Raw genomic sequence first — 10,471 nt, 5'->3', positions numbered from 1 at the left:
ACGACCCACCTGGAGATGGTCTGTTTGTGCATGGCCCGATCTTTCCTAGCACCCACGTAACCAACAAAGCAATGGTTGTCCACCCGGAATTGTGTGGTGTGATCCAAATAGAAGGAGAGCGCATGTTTTGGATCCAGACAGTGGAGCCTCTCTTCCCCTTTTGAAGGATGCGGCGGCGGAAAGAAGGTGGGCAAAGTGATGGCTTGGCCAATATGAAAAGAAGTGACCACCTTTGGAAGAAAGGAGGGTCGAGTTCTGAGGACGACCATGTCCAGATGAACAGCCAGAAAGGGACGATTGGAAGACAGAGCCTGGAGCTCACTCACCCTGCATGCAGAGGTGGTGGCCACCAGAAAGGCAGTTTTGAGGGTTAGGAGTCTGAGAGGACAGTTATGTGGCGGTTCGAAGGGAGCGCACATAAGATAGGTTAACACCAAGTTCAAGTCACAATGAGGCATTACGAAGGGAACAGGAGGAAAAAAATGAGTAACGGACTCAAGAAATCTATTCACAATAGGGGACTTGAAAAGAGAAGGCTGATCAGGAAGCCTGAGAAAGGCTGAAATGGCCGAGAGGTAGCCCTTAAGAGTGCCCAGAGCAAAGCCCAAAGGGCCCAGAGCAAAGCCCTGCTGGGCTAAACAAAGGAGGAACAAGAGAACCTCAGAAAGAGGAGCGGAAAGGGGATCCACAGCCTTTGTTGCGCACCATGCCACAAATATATTCCATCTGCAGGAGTATACCGTCTTAGTGGAGGGACGTCTGGCTGCCAAGATAACATCGCAGACTTCGGGAGGCAGGTCAAACAACGTCAACTACCGCTGCTCAATCTCCAAGCAAGGGGGAGGAGGCTGGACAGGTTCGGGTGGAGGACCGTCCCCTGCTGCTGCGACAGAAGATCCTCACAAAGAGGCAGTCGGATTGGAGGATCGATGGCCATGTTGAGCAGCTCGGGATATCAGACTCTTCGTGCCCAATCTGGAGCCACAAGAATGACTGGGGCCCGGTCGCACATCAACTTATTCAGCACTCTGGGCAGAAGTGGTATAGGCGGAAAGGCGTATAGAAGACAGCAACTCCACTCGCGACGAGAAGCATTGCCTAGCGAGTGCCGCCTTGGAAATTCTAACACGCAGAACTGCTGACATTGCACGTTCTCTTTGGTGGAGAATAGATCTAACCAAGGCTCTCCCCACTGCAGAAAGAGACCTAGCACCACCTCCGAGTGAAGATGCCATTTGTGATCCATCATGCACCTGCGGCTGAGTTCATCTGCCCTGGCGTTCAGTGAACCACCAGGGATATGCCCAGATGTTCCAGCCATATCCAGAGGCGGAGAGCCTCCTGACATACGGTCCGCGACCCCACCCCACCCTGTTTGTTGCAGTACCAAATGGCGGTGGTGTTGTCCGTGAACACCTGCACTAGTCTTCCCAGGACAGAGGGAAGGAATGCCTTTAGCGCAAGACTATCGCCCAAAGCTCCAGAAGGTTGATGTGGAGCTCGGACCCTGCCGGAGACCAGAGGCCTCTGATATCCGCCTCTCCCATCTGCTGTTGACCCAATCCTGGTTCGTGAGCCACCACTGCAATTGTCGTGCAGTGCCCTCCGAGATCTGGACGCAATCGGACAGATTCCCCTGATGCTGCGCCCACTGGAACTTCAGGTCCCACTGCAGAGCCCACATATGCCACCTGGTATGATCGACCAGCAGGATGCAGGAGGCCATGAGGCCCAGAAGCCTCTGTCATCCGGACCGAAACCTGGGATAGAGGCTGAAAGATCGAAATCATATCCCGGACTCGCTGTTCGGGAGGATAAACACGAAACTGCATTGTGTCCAGAACCGCTTCGATGAAAAGGAGCTTCTGAGAGGGAATCAGGTGCGACTTCGGCACATTGATGGAGAACCCCAGCAAATGCAGACGGTCGGCCATAGTCTGGAGGTGGGAGACGACTGCCCGGGGCGAGTCCGCCTTCAACAACCAGTCGTCGAGATATGGGAAGACTGGAACCCCTGATCTGCGCAGATGAGCTGCGACCACCGCCATCACTTTTGTGAACACCCAAGGGGCGCTGGTAATGCCAAAGGGGGGCACGGTAAACTGAAAGTGCTCGTGGCCTACCATGAACTGCAAGTAATGCCGGTGGGCCAGCAGGACGGGGATGTGAAAATAAGCGACCTGCAAGTCCAACGCTACCAACCAGTCTCTAGGATTGAGGGCAGACAAGACCTGAGCGAGCGTCAACATTTTGAACTTCTCCTTCTGGAGGAAGCGGTTGACGTTCCTGAGATCCAAGATAGGACGCAGGCCTTTGTCCTTCTTGGGCAGCATAAAATAGTGGGAATAGCAACCACAACCTACTTCTGGGGCAGGAACGCGCTCGATGGCCCCCTTGACCGAGAGGGCCGAAACTTGAGGGAGGGGTAGTCTTGAAGGGGAGGGAGTAGTCCTATCAGCCTATCTGCAGAAGCCACCTGCCTGACGTGATGGTGTGCCAGTGGGGCAGGGGATGGCGGATCCTACCGGCCACTGGCGTTTGGTGGCCCTGGAAGGTCGGACTAGGAGGGTTCGGAGTATGATGCAGAGGGGGCTGATGTGGACTGGCCCGCTCGAAGGCCCCCAGAACCATGCCGGTGGTTCCCACGTCCCCACCCGCACTGGGGCTGAACAGCCTGCACCGGCCTGTTGGCTCTGGGCGGGACATAGGGGGCACCCATTCAGTAGCCACGAAAGGGGCGAAAGGCAGACTGCACAGGGCGGGTGGTGGAGAGGTCCAAGGACCAGGCCATATCCCGAGAGTCCTTAAAGCGCTGTAGCGCGTTGTCTGCCTTGTTGCCGAAAAGGTGACGCCCATCAAAGGGCATGCCCATAAGTGTGGATTGGACATCCCCAGAAAAAACAGTCTAACGCAACCAGGTGTGGCGCCGAAGGGCTACTGACGTGGCAATCGTCCTGCCAAGTGCGTCGGCGGTATTCAGCCTACAGCGGATAGTAAACTTGCTGCGTCTCTCCCCATGGCGACTGCACGGGAGAGCACGGCCCGGGCCTCCTCCGGGCACTGAGGCAGCACTTGCGCCACCGTATCCGTATAGTGGGAAAAACTTCGGGGACATGATGCGGCAGTGTCTAACGCCTTAAGAATATCGTCAAGAGTAGCCATTCTAGAGCCAAGCAAGCCAGGAGGAATATAATTCGTGGGCTCGTTATTCTGTCAAAGGTGATGTTCCTCGGGACTTGCTCGATGCTAGAAGGGTCACCTCCAGGCAGCTCCAAATCTGATTGTTGTAATGACACAGATGATTAGAGTGGCCAGGTGGGGGAAAGGGTGTTGGGTAGGGAACAGCAGGGAAGGAGATCTGTAATAGAAGTAGTAAATACGTTACTCAAAAATAACGTAACTGGGGAAATATTACAATATGTAGTGTTATTGAAAATAGTCACCTGTATTTCCCTATTGTTTAATCAGATGGTTGGTTGAGAGTGGTAGAGGTATAAATAGAACATACACAGGGTTAAACAACCTGACACTAAATGACACTCTGTAAATAGGCTTTAAGCAGTTGTAAATAGTTAAAGGACAATTATACCTACATATACTTCCTACCACTAATTTTGTGATTTATTAAACGTAGTCTTGAATGCTGTTCTTTTTGTAGAGGAATTGTTCTTATCTTAGATGAAAACACATAACTGCGGGACCAGCCTCGCAACTTTATACACTGGGAACTTCAAACAGTTTGCTGAATTGTTCAAAAATTGTCCTTAATAGTTCAGGAACTTGGTAAGGTTAATTGTCAATGAAACGGTAGCATTTCAAAGTTCAAGATCATGCCAAGAACTTAAGTATTCTGCCCAAAAAATTATTCAGAAGCGTTCATGCTAAAAGACACAGCAAAAACTGCAGCGCTCTTACCCAAGTCCGCTGGGGAAGAAATGCTCTTGCTCACGTTATTCTCAGGACTCTGCACCACACTCAGCTGAATGTCTCCGTACCTTCGATAGCCGCCGCAAAGCTGAACCCACAGCGCCGGCTTCCGATGTTCAGGATAGCGGGAGCATAACGAGCGTGCACATTTGGGTGTGGTTCCCTTTTATAAGAGGGACCCGCCCAAGAGAGAAGACACGCTGTAAGGACGTCTGTGGGGGGCGTGGCCAGATTTACAACTGTGAACATTACGGCTGTAGAAACAAAGCATGGCAATGATTACACAAGCATAAACTTAGTTATAAAACTAAGCGGCAAGTGTCCGTTTTACGTCTTCTCTGTGGAGTACAAGCTTTATGGCACGGACTGCTCTTCATGACATAGGTTGACATGGAGTTGTAACAGTTTGTTGTACATCCCTTATGGCAAACCCACCAATAACGTGATGAGGGGAAGACATGATGCACTTTACCGCAGACTTTGCGGGAAGAAGAGACTCTGCGACACGCGCGTCTGTCACAACCAATAGCTACATTGAATGGTGTGACAGCGCCCCTAGAGCCGCAGCCCTTAGCCATGACACCCAGGCCCATTTGGGCTCTTTGCGAAGGGGGAAACATGTCCGCAAGAATCAAGCGTGATTGAGAAAATATTGCTCAATTTAAAACCTGTACTTATATTTTTAATAAACCTACTGTACCTTTTGAATAAATAGGTTTTGACAGGGTATACCATTAGGTTTTTTATAAACTTTCTTTCTTTCTTCAACTGAATCCCTGCTTTATCCAGGTAGATATTTTATATAAGAACTTCTTTCTGTGGTTAAGTCCACCCTGGTGGTATTATCCTACCAAGGTGTGGATAGGCACTGATGATGAAGCATGCAAATATCTGGGGAACCGGGTTCGAGCTTCGGCAACGATGCTCAACATCCTGTGATTCTGGGCAAATCACTTAATCTCCCGGTGCCCAACAAAAATGAATGTGTCAGTCTGTAACGAAACTGGTGCTCATGTAAAGCACTCTGATACCCGATACCTACGGGTTAAGTTTGTGCTATATAAAACTCTGAAAAAACAAATATATTTTAATGGGTCTACTCCAACATCTTTGGATCTTCCAATAGGTTTTCAAGTGGTTTTCTTGTACCCTTTTTTCAAACAACCTAGTTGCTCTTTTGTGTTTAGACAGTTTTCAGAAATGTCTGGGTTTGGACATTTTTCCTAGATGGCTGCCGAGCCCAGAACCACAGGCACAGGTGCTCCCCTTGTAAAACCAGGCCGTTTAATAGATAATTTTGATGTGTCGACAAAACATTTTGGGCCCTTGCCTCACCCGCACAAGTGAGTTTTTCTCTGGAGACTTTGGGGAACGATGGGTACTGAGAACTTTGTGGTTGCCTTAAGATTCCAGTACGTTTACTCACAGAAATGCAGTGAAAATCTTAGCCTACGTTTGATCTTTGCAGGGGATTCTGGGTAACAATACCTGGTGACAGCCAAGCAAGTCACTCCACCCTGGACTTCCCCGGGTGCCTTTTTTTCTTTTTTTAAATGTGCTGCTTAGGTAGGTTTCCCTCGGTGCAGGCTGAGCTGAAGCCCAAAATCCACATCTAGCCACCTTGTAAAAAAAAAAAAAAAAACATGCATTCTGCTGGGTGAAATATGATGTCTCCTAGGTCACGTTTTGGGGTGTTTTGTGTCCCAGGTGCAAGGCCCAGCCACACGTGGGGTACCATATTTATCTGGAGACATGTGGGAATACAGAATAGTAGAACATTTGTTATTAACAATTTAATATATCTAGGTTTGTGCCTTTCAAATGTAAGTAAGTGTGTATCACAGAAGAAATTTTACAAAAAGCTCTCTGAAACACATGCCAGTATGGGTATCTATAAATTCAGAGATGTGCAAACAAGCACAGATCCTAAACTCAGTATCTGGTGTACATTCCAGAAAGCGATACCAAAGGGGATCATGGCCATAAGCAAATCAGTCTAACCCTGTGCCTCATGGGAACAGTCCAGCCCGAACTGCCAAGCCATGTCTTCCCTGGGCCGGAAACAAGCATCCTGGGACCGGTTTCGGGTTAATAACCCTCATCATGCATATGGCCATGTCTGAACTGGGGTGGTGGAGTGAGCTAAAGAATAATGATGGATTAAAATCAGTTGACTGGGGGTGAGTGTTTGATTTGCTCAAACGCTCCATTCATTATCCCCTTTGGTATCGCTTTGTTCGCCCTAAGTTGGCAGGGTATGCCCAGACGTGGGTCCCTTGCTCACTTTGCCACTGGATTCAAACTAGCCTGGCTGATGACGGCTGATTAGCCAGAAACCAGTCCCAGGATGGTTGTTTCCGGTTCCGGGAAGACATGGCTTGGCAGTTCGGGCTGGACTGTTCCCATGAGGCACAGGGTCAGACTGATTTGCCTATGGCCATGTCTGAACTGGGGTGGCCGAGTGAGCTAAAGAATGATGATGGATTAAACCCAGATCAGTTGACTGGCGGTGAGTTCTTGCAATGTTCAACACTCCGTCCATCATCCCCTTTGGTTTGGCAAATAAATCTAGCCAGGATGTACCCCATCTAGCAAAAACTCCTTGCAGCCCCCTAGGATGGAGATGCCACTCATGGTCCACTAGACTATGCCTACTCAGTACGCTAGCAAGGTGGTCGGTGACCAGGGAGATTTTCTACTGATTCAGCCACCTCCAGAGGTCTAGTACCTCCTGCCACAAAGTTCAGGACCCTCCAGCAACAGGATTGTCAAGTGTTCCTTTGAAAGTCACTCCAGTGTGGGCGGTAAACAGCAGGGAAGCCTTGTTGAAAAATTTGTGAGACCCACCTGCCCGATGTCATGGATCTACAGCCGAGGAGACAATGACAAATTCTGTCTTTCACCAACCAGACAAGGCAACTAAATCGGCAAACTAAATTGGTACGATAGCCGCTGCAGCAGGGGAAGAGGAAGTTGGGGATTGTTCCCCCTGTTGGTTTGTATTGAAGCCATGTCCATTGTCTTTAATGGACTGGATCAGCTTTTGCACTACAGTATGGTATAGTTGGAGTTATCTGTAAGCTTGCCACCTGGAAAAGCCTAAGAAATTTCTGTATTGATAAGTAAATTGTTTGGCTTTATCAGTAACCCTAGAGATTGTTCTGCCACAACTGTCCTTGAATCGATTCATTGGCAAATATACCTTTTATCGAAAGAGCCCAGAACCATTGAAGAGCATGTCATAAGGGATGCATGCATGTCTTTAGAAAGCCTGGTACATCTCATCCAGGTGTGCCTTTTGAGCACAATGCTGCTGCCAATGACATCTATAGTGCCCAGGCCAGCTCCGAGCACATATGTGGCAGCATCCTGACCATCTTATATAATTTAGGCAAGAAAGACCTGAGGCCAGCTGGCATGTGGGCTGCCTTTATCCCATAGTGCATGGGTATATACCTTCCCAAATAACAAACTACACTGTTAGATCTAAGGTCTAGATTAGGTTTGGAAAACATCCTCTTTCCGTCACCATCAAGTCTTTCTGCGGCTGCCCGAGGACCCCGCAGGGGGCCACTAAAGAGGGCGGCCCTCTAGTGCCATCGGGGCACCATCCCACCCCCTTATTGGTGCAGGGACTCGGGGAGGAGTCCCCCCCCCCCCCCCCCCCAGCCTGGTCTGCGGCACACAAGGCGCAGGTAACTTCCTGTGCACGAGGAACGGGGGAGGGGTATATAGGCCTCCCCCACCATCTGGACTACCTCATTTGCACGCCGGACACGCCGTCTCCCACCCTACCGCTTACCCGGCGTGGCGGTGTGAGGCAGGAGGCATAGAATGTTGTAATGTCTTTTTTCGTGGCAGGCAGAGATTGAGGGTGATCTGGAAGCAAATAGGTACAGAAGGGTACCTCTGCGCGGCACAATAGGGGTGCCAAAAACAAATCCCGGGAGCCTCAGGGGAGGTTCCGGGAAAACCATGTTGGCGCCCCGTTAGTCCTTTGGGCGGTTGTGAGCCTGAACAACCGTGGGCTTGCCTTGCTACACTCTGCCCTGAAAGGAGCGTGAGTAATATGGGACCAAGGTGTCACGTGATCCGGGAAGAGGATCACCAGAAGGGGCAGCACAGATGGGGTTCGCCCCAGTGCTGCTTGGCTCAACAGGCGGCCCAGATGGCTGCCTGCCCTTGGATCGCCCGCAAGAGAACCAACCATATTGCATACTGTTGTATGTAATAAACCTGCAGCAATATTTACCCAAACAAAAAACTGTGTGGTGTATTTATTTATTTCGTACGCATGCTATGTGTGGAGGGGTGGGGAGTGTTGCCAATGGTGGTGCTATGATTCCTTGTCCGCACGATTGCCTCATGACTGCACCACAATAAAGCCCGGACCTGGACTTGAAATGGTAGCGGGACTTACATTTAGACTACGAGTATTCCTTAGGTTTGTTGACATGAAGTTTAGGTTCCTAGTCCTGAATTGCCTTTGGGTGGATAAGGGTCCACTTGCTACATACCTTGATGTGTGTCTAGAGACCAAAAGCAGAACTTTTACCAGTCCGCATTCTGACATCTGCTTTCTGCAGTCTTGGCACAGCATGATTCCTGTCTTTTTCGGGGAGGATAAAAAATGTCGGAAAGCTAACAAATTGGGAGCACAGTTCCAGATTCAAGTTGAAGGGCACAGAAAGAAAGGAACTGACATCTGCGCACAGGGCTGATGCTTATATGTGGCTCCGCTCTGCCAATTCCAGGGTGGTATTAAGTTATCACAAAGGCATACAATGCCACCTACTGGCGTATTGCTGTTATAATTCTCTCGATTCCGTAGCACTTAGATATCATAAAAGCATGGAAGCTGCAGTTAGAATTATCTATCGGAACTGCTATTCAACAAGATCCATTTAAACTAGAAAACAGCCAGACCTATTGCCCTTGCCAGTGTTGGTTTCTAAAGGAGGTTAGTGACTAGTGCCATGGCATCTATGAGGTGTCTTTTTTGTCCTAGTAGGATGTCTGAACAGAAGCGCAAAACTATCCAGGTTTTGTGTCTGACTGAGAGTCAATTTAAAAAAACTTCCGATCCCATCAACCTAAAAATGCAGAGAACACAGAAGATTCAAGAGGTAAATTAAGAGGTTGGAAGTGCTTTTTTAATTTTTCCAGATCTAGCAGTAATTGTTACTCCAGACACAGTAACGAATGCCACTCCTGTACGCCATCCACAGGATCGATGTTAAAAACACTAACATTCTGTTTACATTATCCAAAAATGTGTTGAATTAGGCTTTTCTCAAGCGTCTGCCAAAAATAACAGTGCCAAATATAACAGTCCTAGAAGGCCTTGCTTAGTTTAAATATGGCAGTCTAGGGACCCTATACTTGAAGGAAAACTGAGCTACCTACGCTTGTTCACTGTAACTTCTTTATGCAAAAATGACTTCTCATGAGAAGTTTTATTTGGCTTTTACATGTAAAGCATGAAGATCAAACTTTTTTTTAACTGATGCCAGAGGTAAAAGAAAGTTTATTTATAAGCAAGAATTTGTATTTTGTTTTCAGTACATATACACACATCATGATAGAAGAGCACAATTTCACAGAAGACTAAGAATAAATTCACACTGGACATAACTATAGGACAAGCAAAACAGTGAAATTAACAAAAGAAACAAATGTCACTTTTAAAATGTATCTTCTTTATTTTTTTTAACAATATTTTATCTTCAGTACATTAAATTTACTCAGATAAAAACGTCATTCTAAAAAAATGTACAAGTTTACTTTTAACAAAGTATTACATAAAAATTCCAAAAACCAGAATACTAGACATTACAATTCAAAGTAGCTAAATATTAAATATTTACAAAACTATAAAACCTTTTAAAAAAAATACTTATAAAGTCACATGCACAACTCGTAATACTAGAACTGAATCTAGTAAAAATAAATGGCTCAAAATGAGAGTAGTGTTCTCATATTTCTCACTAACCGTTAAGTCCTAGAAAAGATAATGTTAATTAGTTCCCAAAGATTAAGGGTTTGCTGTCAATGCTCTAAAACCTCTTGTAACACTAACTATAAGAGTTATGAGATCCTTTGAGTTGGCTATTTGTTTGTCCCTCTTAATTCAGATGCATTTATCTTTGGCCTCAGCCAGCAATTGGAAACAGAGGATTATGGTTTTAATAACATCCAGGTGCATGGGCCTACGGTCAACATAAGATATGCTGGATCTCAAATTAAAATGTAAAAATATTATACAGCAAGAATTCACTTTGCATTTTAACAAATTATCTTTGCAGATATACTCCTTAGGAAGAAAGCTATCAATATGGACTGTTTGAAGACCATCTTCTGCTGTGGATGCTATAATTTGTGTGATGTACATCTTAACCAAAGAAAAAAAAAAGGAAACCTGTGATTACGCACAGTCAGTTATCATAAAGCTCAGCTCATGTAGTTTACACAATGAGATGTTGGATTCTTTATGCATTCAAGAACCGTGACTCCTGTACTTTAAAAAAAATATCCTAATTTACTT

The sequence above is a fragment of the Triturus cristatus genome, chromosome 12, assembly GCF_964204655.1.
Source record: "Triturus cristatus chromosome 12, aTriCri1.1, whole genome shotgun sequence".
NCBI classification, from domain to species: Eukaryota; Metazoa; Chordata; class Amphibia; order Caudata; family Salamandridae; genus Triturus; species Triturus cristatus.
This window is presented reverse-complemented; position numbering follows the sequence as displayed.